Here is a 21,024-nt window from a genome sequence, read left to right as displayed (position 1 = left end):
AAACTGTTATTTAATTGAATATTTTTTTAACACAGGAAAGTAATATATATATTTGCATAAATAGATAGTGTGTGCTCATAAATGTAATCAAAACAAGATAAAAAATAAAACAAAGTAAATCGAAAATTTCAATTGTCTCCACAAAAAAAATAATTAAAAGTCCGTATTAAAATTAAGATTTAAAAAATGTAAATAAAATAAGAAAGAAGTAAAAGAAAAGGTTAACCTAAGAAAATAACAAAAATGCATTCAATGAGAGACAAAAATATTGAGTTAAAGATTGTTTTACAAAAATAATAAATCTAACGTTCGGACTACTAACCATTTTCGTAATAAAACATGATTTTATTTTTACTATTACGTCTTTTCAAGTCATGTGGAAACATATTAAATATATTTGGAAAAATATAAACCAACGTACGTACGTTGTCTGTATTTATTTTTAAATTTTGGTACAGCTTGGCCATCAACAGATGTAAATATTGTTAGATAGCTGTGTTTTAATTTATTTTTATACATCGAGCTGAACATCTGTTGGATAATAATTTTGCTCCATAAAATACCCTTAACGGGTAAAACATTTAATTTATTATACATGAATGGAGTATTATTTCTCTGATTGTATACATAATTGGGTGCAATCAATTTGACAAGTGCATTTTGAACATTTTGTAAATATTTCATGTTTGTTGCACAAGAATGTCCCTAGGCGGTGATTCCGTATCTTATTATGGATTCTCCCAGAGGCAAATATACTAATCTTCGTGTGGAGAGAGGAACTAAAAACCTTAATTTGTGAATTTGACTAACTACGGATATTAACCGTTTGCATGTTTTTCTAACATGAATATTCCACTTAAAAAGCAATCAATAGTTATACCTTAATACACATAATCGTCCACAATGTCTAATTTATCGAATAAGCAAATTCTATCTAAGTGATAGTTGTAAAGGCATTCAAAATTGTAAGTTTTTACGATAGGTAACATAATAATCTTTCGAATACCTAGCGTCAATACGAACTATTGTCAGAATTCGTTTTTACATAGATTAACCATATAGATTTACTTTTTTAACCTTATAGATATCTATCATACAGGATTACAATTATTCCAAAATGGTGTATTGAAAGCTTTTGAATTAAACTCCCGTTGATTCCTTTTTCTCTTACATCACTTCACATTACAAACATTAATATTGTTAATTTTAATCAAATTTTTCTACTGAAATTTGTATTACTGTGAAAATCGCTTTACTGAAATTTTATCAACTACTTTTGGTTTAAAATCTTCTGATTATATTGCTTTTTCAAATTTTAAATATTACTTGCTATACCTGTTATTCCTTCTTTTTTCTCTGCTGCATTGACATGTTTTTATACTTTTAAACTACTTTTAATTACTTATATTGTATATGTATATGAAATCAATATATTGCTGCTCTTACTATGCGTCATTAATTTTGAAGATGTTTTTTAAATTGACATTTTTTTTTTTTCTTGTTCAAAGATTCTTTAAAGATTCTTCTCATCGTTTCTTTCAATCCCTTAAATATAAATGTGTATATTTATGTTTTTCCTTTTTAAAAAAATGTTATTATTTTTTTTTATTTTTACATCTCAGCATGTTCTTCATTCTTTATTTTTATTTTTTAGCCTTTAATTACTTTTACAAATTTTCTTAATTTTTTTACATTAATTTTTAATCAACTTCTTTTTATGTTTATTTTGCTTCTCTTTTTTGTACTTTAATTAATAACCTTACATATAATTATTATACAATATGGAAACTTCACTGGTCCATTAGAGTTAAGTCTAACTGTGTAAAATATAAATCTATGTAATTGTACTGTATGTTTCCTAAATAAAAGAAAATAAAAAATAAATAATAATGTCAAAAATCATAATAATAATAATAGTGTCTAAAATAAAGGTGTCTAAACTAGCAATTTTATGATATTTCTTGTATGTAATATATGTGTTTGTCCAGATGTCTGATTGATTTATTTGTTATTTACGATATAAAGAAATAAATGAACCGTTCTTTTTTTCTACATTTTTTTAGGATTTTTCGTTTCTTATCGAAGGCTTTATAAAGTAGACACTTGAGCACGCCTTCTTTATTAAGGGCCTAAGGGCACTCAGCTAGTACTCAAGTAATGAGATTATGTTCCCCCTTGACAATACACTACAGTTTGGCTTCCATTCGTGATGTCCCGAATTAGTGTCCTATGCATCACTAGATACGGACAGGGAAACTAAGAAATGTCGTGTTCTGAGCTTTGGTAAGGTGCTAAGATTCGCAACCATATAGGCGTACTGGCATTATATAAGACTTAAATAATGGCATTTCGTTTTGACCGAGTATAGACTAGAGTTCCAGACAACACGCATCATGTTAAAAGTTGATCCAGCAATTCCTAGGCGGGTTTGCGGGCTTTTTGCCCATTCCTTTATCCTCAGTTTGATCCTCTGTCCATTATTATGGAGAGGCTGATCAGGGTCAGAACAGGATTTATGGCACATAATCTGAGTCGTTTTGGTATTAATATTTATTTATTTTATTTTATTTGGGATTTTTACTGCTTTTACATAAAAATAAGTAGAAATATATTAAAATACTAGAGCCAATAAAAAAAATCCACTGTAAATCTAATAATACATAATATATCATTTTTTATTATTTATGTTTTTCTATTATATTTTTTTTTTATTTATATTTTTCTATTATTATTTTGTATATTGTTTCGATTATTTTGTACATTGTTTTGATTATTTTGTATATTGTTTTTATATGTTAAAAAATATTTTTGATTTATACAATATGGACGGGAATGACATACCGATATTTAGGGGGAGTATTTTTCAGATATTTTTATCGACAAATCCACTCCCCTACAATGACCTACCCTTTATTTTTAAGGTTACGATTACGCTAGTGCATGTACAAAAATATCAATAACTGAGTACTTAAATATCGCAGGACAATAAATTTGGTGTTATTCGCACGATAACATATTGTTCTAGCGCCCAATGTACCAATAAGTAAAACATCGTATGTTAGAAATGCTTTTTTTCGTAGGACTTTTTCAATGTACAATACAAAATTTAAAAATATAGATTACACAAACATCACTGTCAGATTTAAAATTTACACTAAAAATGTATTATGTAACTTAGTAGACATTATGATAATAATAATGTACATCTTCCCTCCCCTCCTTATCCTCTCTTCAAGCATTCTTGTCCTTATCCCGCCCAATTTACAGTAACTTAATGTTCTTAAAATAAATATTTAAAAATCTTTGATTATTGAGTACATGAAAATAACATTTTTACATGTATAAATTGTATGTATTTATTTGATATGAAATATATTTTCTTTACTAACTTTGTATACTATGTGGAAATCTGTTATTAGTTCTGAGTTTATACACTATATCTGTTTGTTTACTAAAAATATGTATGTAGAACTGTTGATTTCCCAAATAAAATATAATAAAATAAAATATAAGTTTGATAGAAAGACCCGGGAGAGTAGAGTTTTCCTCCAGTTTGTCAGCAATTTCATGAAAATCACCAACAGACTCTTCAAGAAGGACCACATCGTCTGCACACTCCAAGTCGCACAACTTTGGGGGGAGTTCAGTCCTATGCCAGCATCACGTGTTATTGGTGGATCCTCGCATAGCAAAGAATAAATCTTTTTTGTACTAAAATCCAGCATATTCATACTAATTTTACTTTTCATTTTAGATGTGAATGTCATTTATCACTAAAGCAGTCGTTTAATTTAATTTTATTAATTTATTTATTTACACTCTTTATCAAACTACAATTTTACGTTCACTTTGCCTAGCTAACAAGGGTACATACCCCGTTCCAAGATAGGCAATTACATTTTAATATATTATAATAGTTAACAGAATAATAGAGAGCAAAGACAAATAAAATATTAACTTATTCGTATACACATTTTGATACATTTACATACACATATATACACACACACATACCTACACCCATGCGCATACACATACATACATTCATAAAAACATAGACAATTTATTTATGCGAAACTTCATGATTGCCATCTATAAATCTATTTTTTTAAATTATTCCTTATTTTTACAATTTATTTTCGACACCCAGTAAGAATCTCCAATCCGTGGCATGCATCAACTTTTTTGACTCCCTACGACCATAATGTTGTTGTTGTTGTAAAAATGTTTATTTGAAGATAACAAAAAAAACAACTTAATCATTTAAATAAATAAGAGATAAAAATAAAGTCTGGTATCCTATGTAGACTCCAGGGGCGATTATGCACAGCTAACCATAATATTTGACTTACAATAATAATGTTTTACAGTAAATATGTTTACGCAAAAATAAACAAAATTATTTATATTTATTTCAACAGATAGGGAAAAAAAACGAGAAGGGAATATGGAAGTTTAGGCATTTACAGGGCTTATGACCTGTCATTGGCTGGTTTTAGTGGCCACTTTACACACTGTGTAACATTCACCATTCCGCCCATGTTTGACCATCCACATTTTCTCAACTGTTCCATCTGTTGACTTTTGAAAAGTAAAAGAGCTGAAACCTTTATCACGTGGGTGAGATTCATCCGGCTGAACCAAATCACCTACTAGGGAACGCCTGAAAACAATTTTCCAATTTTTATACTTCTTCTTTTACCAGGTAGTAATTCAACAATGTTTGATTATGTCCAAATGCTTGCAGACTGGCTGGATTTCCTCCCTAGGGAGTTGTTCATATTTAAATTTATTTCAACACAGAGGGAAAAAAATTGAGAAAGGAATAATTTCTTCAGATTAACTTTAAATTTATTTATTGATATATTATTTTTAATAGTTTTTAGTTCATTAGGAAGACTATTATAATATTTTACACCTTTGAAGACTAAGCTATTTTGACCATGACTTGTATGGAATTTAGGAATTTTAATATGTTGTTGGTATCTGAGTGACTTATTCATTTCAAATTCTTTTATTTTTTCTTTTTTATATATTTGTATAATAGAATTTATTTTATAAAGAGTGTCTACTGTACCTACCTTAAATATTTTATCTATATTTTCCGTATTGAATGTTGAGGGTTTCTTTAAAATTACTTTAATAATTTATCTTTCTACTATTTTAAGAGGGTTTCATATATTGGCATATGTATCACCCCCTCCTACAATACCATATTGTAACAAAGATTGTACAATTGAGTAATAAGCTATTTTTAAATGATTGATATTTAAAATATTATTTAATCTAATGAATATGTATATACATTTTCTAATTTGTTTAACTAGTTCACTGATATGGTCTTTCTATTTTAAGTTTTGATCTATGTATACACCAAGATATTTAATTTTATCTGTTATATCAAGTACTGAACATGTAAGGGCGCAGTTAGTTTTGTTACAATTGCTTAAATTTAATAAAATAAAGCACAGCTCGCCACTGGTAGACTCGTGGTTCACCACAGCCCAACAAGAGTTAAAAACACATTAAAAATAATAACACAAATTTGCTCCAAATAGTGGTGTGAAGCCGTTGTCATAAACACAGTTGATTTAAGAGAAATTGATATGAAAGTCTAGTCATTTAAATGGCTCATTACAAGAAACAGTATATAAATCCACGTAGCAAAGACAAGAACAACAAAATTATGATATACAATGTATTCAAGAACACGATCAACGTATGTGTCTTCGCGCTAAGCCCTGCCAAACCATCTTCATTCCACACTGTGTTAATGGCGAAGAGATCTACGAAACGCTGGAAGATCTATCCCAAAAAATTTTAAGTTGACTGACAAATTGATTAATCTACTCATTCTGGACGTTGGGGCCTAAAACAAATGTCACTCACTTAGAAGATTTGACAAACAGCAGATTTTGATTATGACTGTTTTAATGATTCGTTACAATTTGTTTTAAAAATAACACGAAGCTACCGGTACAAGTTTTAATTGGTTGACCTCATTTCTGTTATTAAAATTGTTATTCCCGGTTTCCATTGCATCAATTATAACTTGCATTGTATCAATTTTACTGCTAACAAAGATCAATTAGTACTATAACTTTAAGTGCATTGTGGTTCTCTTCATTTGTGAAAAATATGATAAATATTACGCTATATTATATAAAACGAATGCAAAAAGAGCTGAAACCTTTATTTATGCAGATGAGATTCATCTAATTGCATTATTTCATTTACATACTAGGCAACGCCTGAAAATGTTATTTTTTCAATTTCTATACTTCTTCATGGACCAGGTGGATTTATCAACAATATTTTGAGTTTATCCAAATTTTTGTATACAAGAACTGGGATTCAACTCCCTGGGGAGCTGTTTGTATTAACATATAACATCCCGGGGAGTTGAATCCAGTTCTTGTCTACAAAAATTTGGACAAACTCTAAATATTGTTGATTATGTACCTAGCTGCTTTAAATTGCGTTTCTTTAATATGTTTGTATTTTATTTGTTTATCTATTTATATTTTTTTTGTTTTAATAACCAACTATACTTATAATCACTGTTCTATATTTTATTTCTTCTTATTGTATTTTTTGAAATTTATGTTGTTTATTCTCATCTTTTTATATATATACCAACATTTTAATTTATTTTTATTTTTTATTTATTTTTATTTTGTTTATTAAGAAAAACAACAGCAATACAAAAAAATATCCACAACATTATAAAAAAAACATAAAATAAAGCCAAATCAGTTTTCCACATAAATACAATTATAAAAATCCAGTTCAGTTAAATACAATTCATAGAAGTGCATGTGTGCGAGTTTTTTTTTTGTGTGAGGATGCGTGTGTAAAAAAGTGAGTGTGGTTTTGGTAGGTATGTGAATATGTGTGTGATTGTATATGGGTGTGAGTGTAGGTTTAAGGACAGGGTAAGTGTGTATTTGATATGAGTGAATAGAAACAATTTAAAATTATAATGTAAAAATATGTATATTTTTTTTTTATAACGAAACATAATTTTTTTCAAATAATAGTTTTTTAATTTTGGTTTTAAAAGTGAGTTTACTGCAATTAAATATGTCTATGTTATTGAAAAATAAATCAAAATAAAAAATAAATTATAGTCAAGCGAATCAGAGGAGAGTTCTGTGCATAGTTGGTGCGAACTGTGGGTACATGGAAAAGAGATAGATTCGTGTGACGCGTGCGGTAGCCAGGTACGTGAAGGGCCAACTCAGAAACCAGAACAGGACTATCAAGACGTCCATTAAGAATGTCACGTTGAATACCCATATCTAATAACAAACGACGATCCTCAAGACTAAGTATATTATGTTTATGACAAGAAGTTTTATAGTTAAGGTCCGTAAATCTGGATCTCCAATTGAAATGTCTCAAAAATGTTTTCTGAATATTTTCAAGCCTTATCTTGTGTATGGAATACTGGGGAGACCACACAGAGGAGGCATATTCAAGGAGACTGCGAACGTAAGCGAAATAAATTAATTTGATACTACCAATATCATTAAAAACTTGGCAAGTGCGGATAACAAAACCTAAGTTTCTGTGTGCCCGGTTCACTATATTTTCGATGTGGTTTTCATACGTAAGTTTTTTTTATCTAGAATCACACCAAGATCACGAACACTTTCAACTCGTTGTATAGCTTGATTACTTAAAAATATTGATGTGAAATAGGTTTGGAGCTACGTGAAAAAGAAATGAGTAAACATTTTAAGACATTTACATTTATGAAATTTTTTTCATAGTAATCTGTTAATCGGTGAAGATCGTCTTGGAGATTATGGCAGTCACTATTATCTTTAATATTCAAATATATTTTTTTATCGTCAGCATACATCAAGAAATTTTAATTATGGATGACTGCATATATATCATAAAGGTAAGCATTATAGAGCAAAGGACCTAAGTGTGAACCTTGAGGAACTCCCGATGTAATATCTATAAAATTGGATCGAAAACCTCCGTTTATATAATCATCTTGTTTATATAATCATCTTCTTTTATTATACCAAATTTACTTCTTAACCCTGTTCTATCTTTTATTGCTTTATATTGTATTTTCTAAATTATATGTTGTTCATATACTCATGTTTTATATAACTTCCATGTATGTAAAAGCCTTATGGGCGTGAAAAATCAATAAAATAATAATAATGTGTTGGCCACCTAACAGCCACCATTAACTCCAGACTCTCCTCGATTAATTGACTATTCTAAACAGCTGTTGACTTTTTTACTTATGATGTTTTAAAGCCGTTCATTTTTCATAATTTTTTCATATATTTTTGAGAAACTTTACGATACAATTAAATGCTTTAATTTTTATTGCGTGAAAGAAAACGTTTTTAATATCCAATTTTCCATAGAGCTGAACATCCTTATTGTTTAATATTGATTTTTAGTTAGTGGAACACTTATCAGTTTTTTATTCTTAAATAAATGTTTAAAAAAACAACTTAAGCCTATTAAATTGAATTATTACAATATTAAACATTGTTATTTTTTTAAAATAATCTTTACTGCTAATAATGATGTAGCTCCAGTATACCAATGAAAATACTACTGGAAACTGAATATAGTTTTTACTCTTACATTCCGTAAAAAATATGAAAAAGTCTGAAAAAAAAAATGAAAACGGTTTGAATAAAAATGAAATTCTTTGAAACGTCTTTCAAGATTTGTTGTGGTAGATTTCTGGTTTCCGGGTATCCATTTATTTCAACGTTTGGTGTATTTTGATAGCTACAGATTTCAACTTTTAAATATTAGCACAACTCACCGACAACAACTCGTGACGTCACGGGTAAAGTAATTCAAAAATAGCGTAACATTTCAAAATTGTAGCGACAATAAAAAGATACATAAAGAAACTTTTTTTTATTTTTTTGGCATATTTTTAATTGTTTTTTAACAAATAATAAAAAAAAAACTCTGCACTTTGTAATTATGCGCACTTTTTTTTCAATGATTAATACGGTTCTGTGTGTGAAATAGAACTAGAATCCTTTTTAGACAGATGAAAATTTCTTCACTTCTTTCATCTGTTGATGTTTGTGAAGTTAAGGAGCTGAAACCTTTATTATTTATGCGGGTGAGATTCATCTAATTGAATTATTTTACTTACATACTAGGCAACGCCTGAAAATCTTATTTTTTAAATTTCCATACTTCTTCATGGATTAGGTGGATTTATCAACAATATTTTGAGTTTGTCCAAATTTTTGTAGACAAGGACTGGATTCAACTCCCTGGGGAGCTGTTTATATTAACATATTACAACAGAGATGAAGAACATTTAAGAGAAGGTAAAATAGAAGTCTAGGCAACTACAGGGCTTATGACCATCTCTGTTGTAATATGTTAATATAAACAGCTCCCCAGGGCGTTGAATCCAGTCCTTGTCTACAAAAATTTGGACAAACTCAAAATATTGTTGATGAAAATTTATCATCTATTTAATAAAAAAGTATAATCAATGCTTTGTACGAAAATGAGTATATATTCATATATTAAAAATGTGCGTTTTCAACTTTAAATATTTTTTTCTGTAACCTGCAATGGAAACCAGTTTTTGTCTGCGTTCAGTGGGTGACGAATACAGGGCTGTGGGTGAAATAGCACCAGAACCCAGGAAGAGCGTTTTTGACTCGATGGCTACTCTCAGGTAAAAATTCTGAAAATGGAAATCGAGTTGAGATAAGTATTTACTTGAGGTCTGGGTTCGATTCCTGGGATGGTGGACTTCAAATAAATGTTTGTTTAAAAATGTTCCTGGACTGGCGCCTGAATTGTATGACTGATGTAACAGATGATCAATATACGTTGCATTTGGTGTGCCAATGTGCCCTGTACACTACAGGGTGCGGATAAGAACATTATGATGACGCGTAGCAGGCTATCTATTTTATAATTAAATTGCTCGTCCATGGAAATAAAGTTATTTTTTATTCTAATTTTGTTAAATCAAACCCGAAACCTTAATAGTGGTTTTCAAACATGCTTACTTTACAATACGAGTTGGTCGTAATTTGTTTAATAAACTCACGAAAGATCTTAAAGATAAATAATTACATCATCTTCACTATAAACTCTCCTTCTGTACTCAGAGGTGCATAAAGCATTGCATCGGTAAACTGAACGCACCGTATTTCAATGATGAAGGTAAGGTGATCCGTCCCATGTTTCAGGTGCCAGTTTCTTAAAAAATAAAATATTCCAGTTTTAACAACCAATATTTTTCGTTCCCAAGAATCGCACCCAGGAGTTCAAAAATGATTGGCGAAGGCGCCAATAACTACGCCACAAAGCAAACTTATCTCCACTCAATTATTATGAAAATAAAACTTTGTTACAGTGTGCTCTAAGTTTCACTAATTAATCTGTTTATTTTTTGTTTAGATTCGATGACATTGTGAACAATATTCTGTGTTTATTATATTAGTTTTATATCACCCGTCGATGGGAGGAGTGCTCTCCCGAAACTATAGTTGTGTTCTTGTAAAATAATAAAATTGTGTAACACTGATAACAAAGTTTTATTTTCATAATAATTTATAATGAAGTGTTACGAAGTGAATGCCGATTCAATTACAAATATTATCTCCACTCGATTACCCTTGTCAGGATTTTTCGCCTGAGAGTAGTTATCGACTAGAAGACACTTCTTCAGGGTTCTGGATGTTTTTCACACTAAAGCTGTATTTTTCATCCACCTGAATACAGACGCAAATAATGTAATTATTTCTTTTTTTTTTTGGTTTGGCGTTTATTTTTTAGAACTCCATATAATGTATCTTAATGTTCAAATAAAACACTGATTTGAGTCTACTAATCTTATTTATTTGATTTAAAAAATAAATAATGATGGCACAGTTATTTTTCTTTCATATAACATTTTTAAACAAATGTTCGAATTGAAATATTATTTTAAAATTATTTTTAATATGGTTCTATTTGCGATCCATGAGGTACACCTGTAAACCAACTTTCAAATTACCTATAAAACGTTTTAATTTATACATGCATATTATTATCATTTATTATCTTCATTGGTGGGTGCTGTAAAGCAATAAAAAATGTCTTTAAAAGCGATGGAGTAAGTATACGGCGTAGAATTGTAAAATAATTATACAATTAAAAAAATGGTTTTCGCAGTCCAGACTTCCATAGTAATATTTTATAGAATATGACCTTCCAAAAATGCGACGAGGTCGCGCGATCTATCAATATATTAAATCGAACATCACGAGACCCAAACTTGATTTCCATTTTCCAATAGTTTTTTTACAACTCATTGAAAATGGCCACCAAATTTAAATATTTGTGTAAATTATAAGAACGCTTATATTTTGTTTTTTGAAAAAAAAAACATTTTTTTGCGAATGCACACAAGTTCTTATTTATGAACCATACAAAAATGCAGATAAAAATAAACTTAATAAATTAACTCCATCAAAACACCCGAATATGCAAATAAATAAAGAATAGTTTTAGTTTTTTCTGTAAGATTTTTAAAATATGCTTTGGTTGTGAAAAGTGTGAAAGGAAAAAACATGCCAGAAGAACATTTCAAGTCATAATTAATATTCGATTCATGTAAACAAACTTTTTAAATTTTCAGTTTATTTGATAGTTGATATTTTTTGTTAAGGATACAATTTATATTGGTTTGATCTGTGTTTGTATGGGTTGAAAGTAATATCGCAATGCATCACTGACCTGCTTCATTTGGATATTAGCGCATCATCTGACGTAAAAAATCTGCATTCGATTGAACGAGCCTCCGTCGAAGCTTTTGTTCGGCCGATTTGGGGGGGATATATTATGTTTAAAACGCAAACATATCCGTCACTCGCGAGACGAAATTCCGCAGTACAATAGGCCAAGATCTCCGATTTTGTGTTCAAATTTATTATTTAACTAAAAAACCACCGCATAGGCGGATGCGAAAAGAACGCAATGTACAATGCGGACAGGATTCGGACGAAAGGCCGCCGGAGCCTGATAATCTGCCATCATTTGGCCGGGCTAGGATTGTTGAAAAATCGTGTTATGGTGAATCAAACTGAGTCTCAATCAATTATTTTATATGGTTGTTTTTTGTACCGTTTTCAGCGGTCGGTGGAGCAGATAGCGGCGCGACCTATCCGGCTAGGAAACAGCCGCACACTGAGCTCTTTCAGGGGGTAAGTTGAAGGATACAGAGTTGTGTCAGTTTTCAACTGAAACACGTCTAGCTCTGCGCATGAAGTCACGTTTGATAAAACGAGCTTTGGGAAAAAAACTTGCATAGTCTATTCTGTCGAACGCTACGTCATTTCAAATTATTTTGTAGATGTCTCTGGTGCATGGATGTTTCAGTACCATGCCGTTGTTTTTGGCTCCCCATCTCTTCTCTCTGTTTCTCATCCCCCCGCGGTTCTGACACCCCTGCTCCTCCAGGCGGGCAGGGAGGGAAGTGTTGCCAATTGGATAAAAGAAAAACAAACAGAAATCTCTTCATACTTCACACAATTATAAATGTGTAGGTGTACACATACATGCAGCATTATTTGAACAAGTGAAGGTCCGATCGTACATAGGTTACGTAATTCGTAGTTGTGTAAATATTGCACAAAGAACGATTAATTGTTTTGACTTTTGTGTGGATGTGAGGGACATAAGTCTACACACAATTCAAGAATTATTTTTGTATTTTTTTAAACAATGAAGTCGTATTTTGCTATAACAGGTCTAAATTTGAAGGAAAACAGATTTTTAAAGATTACATGCATATTTGATTCTTGACATGGTTGACATGAAATATCCATTTAACCTTTAAAGTACTGTATGAAAAAACACTCTGAGGAAATGATCAACTGATAATCACTGTCATTTTTCATCTATTACTTTTTGCATATTACTTTTTCTCTCTCAAATGAATGTTTTATGTATTCGTCTAAGGGTATTCTACTATATTTTGTCATTTTCGGAAATTTCGATGGGTAAATTTTTACTTAAAAATAATTTAATGGGTGGGTAACTAGAAGATTAAAAAAAACATTCGTAGTAATTTATGTTTGTAGATAATTGCTGTGATATAAATTAATAAAGTGCAATTTACAACGGTCACATCATAGGAACGGGCGGGTAAAAATGGTATTTTTACAGTAGAATATATTTTAGTCCCTGTCCTAAAGCGTAAGATTGATTATCTTATCTTTATACAACAAAAAAAATACTTGCTGCGATTGGTGTACTAATACAATGCCCTATACACCATTAGATGCGGAAAGATAATGATGATACAACTGTGATATTTTTTTTCGTTTTTAAATACCTACCTGTATTTCAAAATATCCCGTCTTTTGCTTAGCCCTTAAAAGGCTGTGGCAAATAGTTTTTTTTATTTTTAAGTTGATAAAACTAATGATTTAACAATGTTTTGCGTATGTTCAAATGTTTGCGGACTGGGTGGATTCGAAACCAGCCCATTTACCGGCCATAAGCCCTGTAAATGCCTAGACTTCCATATTCCCCTCTCAAAAATGTTTTCCCTCTCTGTTGCAACAAATTCCAAACTAATAATTTTTGAAATTATAAATAATTCATTTTAATTAGGTTTAAGAAAAATTTACGCAATTTAAAATCATTGTATTGACCTTAAAACTTAGTAAAAAAGCTTTATTCTTCTAGATGATCAACATCGTGTTACCACAAGCAAAAGACGGAATATTCTAAAGTTCAGACATTTGAAAAAAAATCATTGAGAAATACTGTTTAATAATTCTTTTCCGTAAATTATAAAAAAAAAAAAAAAACTTATCCCTGTTATAGCAAAATTAATTAAAAATCATAAATGCACCGATCATCTTACATGTGTGCGTCCTCGATCACTGCCAACAACCGACTGAATCTGTTTCACACATACACCGGCTACAGAACAGCGTCTCTGTCTTCCGTGTTATGAGTTCTATCTTCGTCCTCTCTATTTCACAGATTTTTTGCAGGATAGGTGTCACAAGGATAAATGTTTTTAATTTTAAAATCCTTCATAGTGATACAAATTTAACTTTTTGAATCCGGTGTGAAAATGCCCATTTAAAAATTACAAAAAATACAACTTCATCATTTAAAATAATAAGAGAGATATATCAAGTCTTGTATCCTGTGAAGACTAGTGTGACATCACAGCCACACAAGATTTAAGGCCCAAGAAACAAACCAACCGACTAACGACGAAGTTTTTATCATCACGTCCCGCCAACTTTTTAAAAAAATCAATTCGAACTGACGTACGTCCAGCTCAAAATATATCTCTGAACAATAAATATTTCAAATTAATTTGAATTATTTATTTATTTATTTATTAAGGAAATCATACAGTCTTTGTATAAAACAAGGTACAAAAGAAAAATTAAAAAAAGTAAGACCAATTACAGATTTCACTCTAATTTATTATGAATGCAGGAATGCAGAGGGAAAAATTATTTAATTCTAGAAAAGAAAAAATATAAATATTAAATAAAATGTACATAAAAGGGAGAAGACATTTATAGCTCCAACTCTACTTTCCTCTCTCTCTCTCTGCTTCCATTAACATTTAAATTTCTTTGTAAAAATTCACAACCAACAATAATTTATTAGATGCAGGTAGTAGATGTTTATATGAATAAGTATAAATTAAAAGTTTAAATCAAAAGTTGAAATTAAAATCAAAAGTAAAACTTACAATTAAAATAAAAAGTTTAAATTAAAATTAAGTTAAAATTAAAAGATAAAATAAAAAGTTAAAATTAAGAATTAAAATTAAAAAGTTAAAATTGAAAGATAAAATTTAAAATCAAATTAAAAGTTAAAAGCCAAGCCGGAGATAAATTTAAAATGTCTTTAACAGATCTGATGAAAATATGGTATTTACAATGTAATATGTCGATGTCACTAAAACTGTCATTATAGGTTATTTGTATTTTTCGTAGAGTGCTATTTTTTAAATAATTAGTCATTGAGTTAGGAATGTCGAAGAGTACAGATTGACGAGTTCTACGAACCGGGACTCGATATGAAAAAAAAAATGAAATGCCTCTAACAATTTCTGGGCTATCAATTACTTTATTAACAATTTTGTAGAGAAAGCTCATATCCAACATGGTACGCCGAGTTGCGAGATTTTGAACTTTGTGAAAATAAGCGGACTCAGTCCTACTTGAAAATGAAACATTATTTAAAAAATCTAATTTTCTTAGGAAAATAGTTTTGAATGTGTTCAATACGATTTTTGTAAGTATTATATTGAGGATTCCAAATCGGCGAACCAAACTCTAGGACACTACGTACATATTAAACAATGTTTTGAGTAGTTCCAAATGCTTGCAGACTGGCTGGATTTTTTTCCTAGGGAGTTGTTTATATTTAAATTGGTTGTTGATGAGGCCTTAAGAGACCAAATAAGGAATGAGGAGATAAGACGCCGTACACAGGTGACTCTCATGACTTTTTAACTTGTTTTAACTATGTATTTATTTTTTAATAGTGTAAGATCCTCATGACTTTTTAACTTGTTTTAACTATGTATTTATTTTTTAAAATTTTTATTACATCTTTTACTTCATCTATTTTTTAATATGCTGTTTTTTTTTTTTTTTTCTTTCTTTAAGTATGCTTTTTTCTATACAACATACATTCATTTTTTTATTATGACTTTAAAAGAAACAAATCTGAGACAAGTATAATTGATAAGATTAAAAAAGGGTCTCTGAGATGGTTTGGTCACGTAGAACGAATGGACGATGAGAGAATGGTAAAACAAGTATATATGGCAAAAATGAACGGCAACGTTAGACGAGGACGACCAAGGAAGACGTGGCATGATCAGATAAACCAAAATCTTAAGTCTGGTCATGTCAAAAGCAGACAGAACCGAAGGGCATGTATGACAAGATGTATGAATGTGGAAGAGGCTAGGAGTGTATGCCAGGATAGACGTGTGTGGCGGTCCATTCTCTCTGCCTACCCCTACGGGGAAATGGCGTGATGGTAGTAGTAGTAGTAGTAGTATGTATTCTGTTTTTATTTCGCATTTTACTGAGTTTCAAAATATTTTTATAGACATATTTATATATTTTCATGTTTTTTTTTTACTATGTTTTCACTGCATTTATTACTTTGTTTTTATAATTTATTTTTTTTGCTACGTTTTTTTTACTACATTTTTTACTATGTTTTTACTACATTTTTACTATGTTTTTACTACAATTTTACTGTGTTTTTACTACAATTTTACTATGTTTTTACTACATTTTTACCATGTTTTTACTCCATTTTTTACTTTGTTTTTCACTTTGTCCTGTATCTTTATAACTGTTTCTATAAATTGATTACTATTTATATTTTTTTACTGTTTTAGAACGGGGTAAATAACCCTAGTTAGACAGTCAAAGCAAATTTACATAAATTATAATTTTGTGTATGTAATATAATAATAATAAATAAATAAATAAATAAACAAAGGTGACCGATATCGCAGAAAGAGTGGGAAGACAAAAATGGCAGGGGGCGGGTCATGTGGCGAGACAAGAAGTCGATAGGTGGACCCCCAGAATACTTAACTGGAGACCATAAGGAAGTAGGGAGACTGCAGAAGAGATGGACTGACGACGTCGTCGAACTCGTGGGCAATGGATGGAGACAGAGTGGCCAGGACAGAAGAACATTGAAAAATTTGGAAGAGGCCTATATCCAGCAGTAGAGAGAAAAGGGCTGATAAGAAGAAGAAGAAAAGGCATTTACAGGGCTTGTGACCTGTCATTAGCTGGTTTCAGTGGCCACTATACACACTGAGTAACATTCTTGAATTATAATTCATGAATTTTTGAGTGAGGCGTTGCCTAGTGGGTGAATTGGTTCAGCTGGATGAATCTCACCCGCATGATAAAGGTTTCAGCTCCTTTACTTCACAAAAGTCAACAGATGGAAGAGTTGAAGAAATATGGATGTTCAAACATAGGCAGAATGGTGAATGTTGCACAGTGTGTAAAGTGGCCACTCTAACCAACCAATGACAGGTCATAAGCCCTAGACTACCATAATCCCTTCTTAAAAATGTTTTCCCTCTCTGTTGCAACAAATTTAAATCATTTTGAATTATTTCAATGCTTCAATTAATTCAAAAAATATATTCTTGAGAAATAATTATTCTATATATATAATAGCTTCATAAATATATAAATAATTTGGAATAACTAAGTTTATTAAAATAAAGAAGGAAATATGCAAATGAGGCGAAAATATATTTTTAGAAAAAAAAATATTTTTTTTGAATATTTTTTGTTATTTATCAGCATTTATGAAATGCATGAATGTAATTGTAAAAAAATATATAATAGGGGTTTGAATAAGCCCTTGCTGTTTTTCGACATATGTTGTTATCTTACCCTTTTTACATCGAACAATACTACAGCCAACTTCATTGTGAAGCTCCACCATTCGGCTTGAAATGCCAGTATATGTTATTCTACCGAAGTGTAAACAACATTTTATGTTTTATAGCGTTAAACATGGGGCATTTACTGTATTACTTTTTCAAAAAAAATAAAAAATAGAAACAAATGTAATTCTTATGGAGACTTACGGTGACCATGCTCTGTTGGAAACGACATGCAGAGATTGGTTTTGACGCTTCAAAAATAATGCTTTTTTTATTGAAAATAAAGATCGCTATGGAGCACCGGGAAAGTTCGAAGACCGAAAATTTGAATCATTACTCGATGAAGACTCACGTCAGACGCAAAATAAACTTATAGAATCATTGACTGATAAAATCGTGGACTTGGGTCCCAGCAAAAATATATCAGGGAAGGTACGCATAAGAGTACGCAGTCGATAAGAGTACGCCTTGTTTGTTATTTATCTTATTTTATTGTGACTATTATTACTATAATTATTTAATACATTAAAAAAAACTTATTACAACTACGAGACTATATTAATAATCTAGTAAAATTATATTCGATTGTATGAATTGCATCTATCTTAAATTAAATTTTATTAAAATTAATCTTATGTCACTATTGGTGTTCACATATAATTGGTGTAAGATGTTCAGTGTTATTATTTTTTATTTTATAAATTGTATTTATATTGTGATATCTTTTACTGTTTGTGAACTAAAAATAAATAAATCAGAAGTTCTTCACACAACCGTTGCTAAAAGTAAGCAGAAGCAAGGAAATTGAATGCAGTACAAATTCACACACAGCTTACATTTAAAGTAACCTAAATGTGACTGATATCAAATGTCAATAGGAAAAAATCATAACTCTGACAAGAAGTAATTTAGTAAAATTACATCGCCATGTATAAGTGGGAACCGAAATTACTTTCTCACCAACCCTATACAAACAATACAATCTACATTTTCTTTGGTTGTTTTGCATGTTAAAAAATCAAGACTGGGATTTGGGTTAGTGGTAAGTGTTAGGTTTCATATATTCATTGAAAGCGTTTGTTCATGTTCGGTGTTTTTTAATTGTAATTCCATTAATAAGGTAAACGAATTATTTACAAGACATAAAAATATATATTAGTAGGTTAACTCTAAAAAGACTGTGGTCAATAATCTCTTTGCGCACGGTGATATAACATCGTGTTACCACTAGCAAAAGACGGTTTTTTTTTATTTTATTTAGGAAACGTACAGTACAGTTACATAGTTTTATATTTTACACAGTTAGACTTAACTCTAATGGACCTGCGAAGGTTCCATATTATAAATTAATTATATGTAAGGTTATTAATGAAATTACAAAAAAGAGAAGGAAAAAAAAACAAAAATGGAAGTTTTTTGAAAATTTAACAAGTTATTTTGAAGTTTGTAGGTTTGTGGAAATAATATCAAAAATGAAGAAAATTTGTAAAAGTAATTAAAAGTTAAGAATTAAAATAAAGAATGAAAAACATAATCAGATGTAAAAATTAAATAAAATAGTAATAACATTTTTAAAAAAGGTAAAACATAAATATACACAAACATATTTTAAGGCATTCAAAGAAACGATGAGAAAAATCTTCAAGTGAAATATAAGACAATAAATTTAAGTCAATTTAAAAAACGTCTTCAAAATTAATGACACATTAAAGTAAGAGGCGCAAGAATAGAGCAGGAATGTTCTAAAGTTCAGACATTTGAAAAAAAAACACGGAGCCACATTTTTTAATAACTTCTTTTCCATAATTTGTAAAATCAAACATATAATTTAGCCGTGGTATAGCAATATAAATTAACGCCGGTCATTTTATATGGGTGCTTCCCTCATCACTTTTAATAACCGACTGATTCTGTTTCACTCAAACACCGGCCACAGAACAGCATCTCTGTCTTCCTTGTTATGAGGTCTATCTTCGTGCTCTCTCTCGTACATATTTATCGCTTGATAGTGTCACACTCATTTTTCCCGTGGCAGGAATAAATATATTTTTTGTAGTAAAATCTTGCATAGTTATACAAATTTTACTTTTCAAACGCGGTGTGAAAATATCCATTTGAAGATTACGAAAAATACATAATTTAAATAAATAAGATAGATATATCAGTCTTGTGTCGTGTCACATCACGGCCACGCAAGAGTTATAATCGCTCAAAATGCCATCAAAAGCATAAACTTAATTAGTCGTTATTTTGTTATACAAATAACTTAATGGAACAGTTTTTCAATCCACGCAATAGGAACTTTAATTTATTAATATAACTATAAAAGAACTACAAAAATATGCATATGAAAGATCTTAGAACTCCCAACTATAAAAATCCCCAAAACACAAATTCGGTATGGTTTTTATGCTAGATAATGGCAATACACTAACTAATTTTTTGATATATACTCCCAGGAGTTATTAGAAGCTCATTTGGGACCGTACATAAGAAAAAACATTTTTTTAACAATACATAATATCATTCAAATTAATACATCCGAAATAAAAAAAAACATTATTGTATAAGAAACATGAAACACCTTTTTATATAAACTACATTAATAATTATCACTATCAAAAAGATTTAAGAAATATTTTTTAATTGCGACACTTCTGGATTTTCTGGAGCTCATCAGGCAGTTTATTATATTCGGAATGGCCAATATTTTCCAAGGACCTACTGCCAAACTTTGTTGAGCGAAACTTAGACACATGAAGATTCCCTGAATAACGCGTATTGTAATTATGAATATTATGACCAAATGCGTATTTTAAAATTAAGTGATCCGAAAAGTTGATGATATTTAAAATAGTATTGGTTATGTCATGCAGTGGCATTACCTTGAAAGGAAGTACTTTTGTTTGTCGGTAGATATCCTTATTATATTTATTTATTAATCATATAACACAAACTGTTTTACAAGTATAATACGTTAAATTTCATTCCCAGGAGTTACAACAACTCAATTCGGGACATAAATGATATTAATATTTAGAAAAAAACACATATTGAGAACAACAAAGAAACAAAGCAAGTTTAGCATCTTTATAACTAAATACAGCACAACAATATATACGCCTAAATCTTACACAAGCAGGATAAATTTATAAAAAAAACGCTTTTAAGAATAAAAAAAAAGTAGTGAATCTACTAAGGGAGATAAGGTCATTAACATCACATGCCATGCAGATGATGCTGCCATAGTGATGACGAAAACATATCCAGATGGATCAGTTAGTAAACATCTGGATGCCTAAGAAATGTCGTAAAGTACAATGAACACATGATTATTGGAAACATAATTTGGATATACAAAACGTGTATCAGGCCAAATCATAGTGTATACAACAGAGGCGAGGATTGATAGAGAGAAAAAAAAAAATACAAAAAACCAAATAGAAAAACTAAATAACTGCTCAGAACGTCAGAGATGAAAGTACTAGAGGCAATCGCAGGGAAACCCAAAAGAGGCAGAATCTAGAGTCAAGAAGTTAGACGGATTTGCGATACCCAGTGCATAGTTAATAGATTATGGAGAGATTACG

At 30.0% G+C, this 21,024-nt stretch overlaps 1 long non-coding RNA gene across 1 annotated transcript in view; it reads right to left on the bottom strand.

Moving 5' to 3' along the window:
* LOC148271317 (uncharacterized) overlaps positions 1-12,202 on the bottom strand; it is an 87,517-nt gene extending 75,315 nt beyond the window's left edge. The window contains exon 1 of the long non-coding RNA XR_015825124.1: positions 11,749-12,202. This is a non-coding gene — a long non-coding RNA (uncharacterized LOC148271317). The remainder of the gene's footprint in view (positions 1-11,748) is intronic.
* Positions 12,203-21,024: the final 8,822 nt, after the last annotated feature.

The sequence above is a fragment of the Micrasema longulum genome, unplaced genomic scaffold, assembly GCF_059751315.1.
Source record: "Micrasema longulum isolate JH-2025_06_02 unplaced genomic scaffold, ASM5975131v1 h1tg002936l, whole genome shotgun sequence".
Classification (NCBI taxonomy): Eukaryota; Metazoa; Arthropoda; class Insecta; order Trichoptera; family Brachycentridae; genus Micrasema; species Micrasema longulum.
The sequence above is the reverse complement of the archived record's forward strand: the minus strand, read 5'-3'. Positions and strand labels throughout refer to the sequence as shown.